Raw genomic sequence first — 2,801 nt, 5'->3', positions numbered from 1 at the left:
AATAAAAAAATCTGGTCTAAACGTACAGACTCCCAAGCAACATTGTACAACTTTCTGCATCTTCCATGCTGAGATGTAAAAGCTTAAGGGCCAAATAACAAGTGCATGGGCTTCAAAAGCCACCTAAGTTAAGGGCATTCGCTAGCTTCAGCTAAGATACATCTGGAACACTGACAAGTGATCACTTACATACAATAATGCGAAGGAAGTTTTTTGAAAAATAAACTTTAGTGGAACAATTCTGAAAGGTACACCAGAGGAATGGCAGGCTATCAGTTTAACATATCAGCCAATTTGAGTCCATGTCTGAAATCTAAAATTTAGTTGTGTTCCCTATGCTGAGAACTTCCTATCATGTCAGTAACTATGTTATGCAGTAAAAGAGACTTAGGTGAAATTTTTTATTATTATTATCACAATTGCTGTATTCTCTATGACCTCAACAACTCCTGAAAGTCTGAGAAATGTTCATGTATAAGAATAATCCCTCAGGTGACTTGAAATTGCCCCATACAATGGTATATTATCAACCCTTAGTGAAGCCTCAAAGAAAAAAAAAAATAGGTTGGAAAAACGGGTCAAAGGAGGCAAATGCAGCATCTACCTTTGAAGCTATCAATTCAGCAGTTCTCTCAATTATGAATTCTTACAGTGGAGTTATTTTCTTTTTCAAAATTCAGGTGATGACATTTGCCTATTCCAGATCTGGTATTTTTACATCATCACTGTCTTGTGAAGCATCATCCACTCTGTCTACTTCTGGTAAAACTGCATCCTTACCCCACCCATCCTTCACCCCACCCATGTGGTTCATCATCTCAGAGAATTGACCAAAATTAGGCATGTCTTCATCAGAATCATCCTCCCAATCTTTCCAATTATTGAAGTCTACACTAAGTCAATTAAGCTTTGCCCTTTCTTTTGTTAACTGAGGCCACGACTGGCCAGATTCTCTTTTTCATAAACAACATCAAATTGATCTGTCTGTTCTTCTATGCTTGGAATCACTTGAATCAATATAGTGAAAAAGATCACTTTCATTCCAATGTTTAAAATGATCACTTCCTCAATGATAACTGAAAGTAAGTTTGGATTTTTCAAAATTTACTTTAACAAAGGTTTGACAAATAGCTCAGCAGATTAAAACGCCTGCTTAGGCAGACTTAGCCACCAGGGTTCCATCCTCTGCATGCTGTTCCAGACCTGCTCCCAGGGAGTGTTGAGACTGCAATTGAGACTGAGTGTGGTGGTGCCTGCCTGTAATCCCAGCTCTTGGGAGGCTGAACACAGGTGGATTACTTCAGGTCCAATCTACGTAGTGAAGCCCTGTAGACCCTATAGAGCCTGTACTAAAGTACAAAACAAACTTACATTAACACCTTTACTATCTTCAACACAAGATTCAGTGAAAACATAGTCCCTTCCATCATGCCGCTTTGCCAAAGCAGGCTGCATTGCAAACTGGGCAGGGGGACAGGCCAGTGGGTGGGTGGGCCTGTTGCACCACTGGTTGGACCTCTCCCATAGCAACTCTAGCATTGTCTTCTGACAAGACATTTTTTAATTGAAGAAGTTAAAACAGAATTTCATAATGAAATAATAGAATAACAATAATACATTGAATATTGTCATCTTCAAAGCAGTTATTCAGAATACAAGATATGGACATAAAATTTTTCCAAATGATATTGCACAGAACTTCCTTTTCAGTGAATTAAGACACAGTAATAGCATAATTACTTTGCATTTTTCTCTCTTTGCCCTTTCTTCTTTTTCCCCTTCCCCCCTCATAGTGCCTCTTTCCTTTTAAATAAGTACTTCCTATGTCACAAAATCAATTGCACATTCTATATCTTATTTACTCTTTCAATTTCACATGCCATGGAGACAATATGATGTTTACACCTGTGAGTCTGCTTTATTTCACGTGCGACTATGGTCTCAAGTTACATCCATTTATCTATCAAATTTGCAAGTTATCCTTCCTTATAACTGAATAGTATTCTGTTGTATAAAAATACCATATCTTTTTTATTTATTCCTTGGTTGATGGGCATTTGGGTTTTTTCCCCAAATTTAACTATTACAAATCATGCTACTATAAATATGGGTGCACATATATTGGCATGATGTTTTTAATTCTTCTGGGAAGATACCCAGAAAGGGAATAGCTAGGTTAAATGAAACCACTAATCCTAGTTTTTTTAGGAATCACCATACTGATTTTTACAGTGGTTGTACCAGTGTGTGTTCCCATCAACAATGGAGAAGAGTTTCTTTTTCCCCACAGCCCCTCCTCCAGAATTGGTTATCAGTTGATTTTTTGATGATAGCCATTCTTTCTAGAGAGAAAAGAAATCTCAGTGTTGTTTTAATTTACATTTCTCAAATGACCAGTGGTGTTGAACATTTTTCATATATTTACTTGCATTTGTATTTCTTCCTCTGAGAAGTGTGTATTTATCTCAGATGCCAATTTTTGAGCTGGTCTTTGAATCTTGGGACTCTGATTTTTGTTTTAATTCTTTTATTTTTAAATTTTTTATTAATTTTAATGAGAAAGAAATAGCAATGAGACGGTTTCAAAACAGGTTAGTTGGACAGTTACAATTATTAATACATTGCATATTGTTGTGTTCATAATAGTTATTCACAATACAAAATGCAGACATGATCTCTTGCGTTTTAGAACATGTAAAGAATTGAAACATTTATACCCCTCCAGCCAAGGATATAAATGTTCAATTCTTTACATATTCTAAATATGCTATTTGTCTGAAGTATGATTGGCTAAAATTTTT

General features: G+C 36.0%; 1 pseudogene; it reads right to left on the bottom strand.

Annotated features, from left to right (window-relative positions):
* Positions 1-694: 694 nt before the first annotated feature.
* On the bottom strand, positions 695-1,455 carry LOC101589963 (annotated as a pseudogene).
* Positions 1,456-2,801: the final 1,346 nt, after the last annotated feature.

This window comes from Octodon degus, unplaced genomic scaffold (genome assembly GCF_000260255.1).
Source record: "Octodon degus isolate 3935 unplaced genomic scaffold, OctDeg1.0 scaffold00079, whole genome shotgun sequence".
Lineage (NCBI taxonomy): Eukaryota > Metazoa > Chordata > Mammalia > Rodentia > Octodontidae > Octodon > Octodon degus.
The sequence above is the reverse complement of the archived record's forward strand: the minus strand, read 5'-3'. Positions and strand labels throughout refer to the sequence as shown.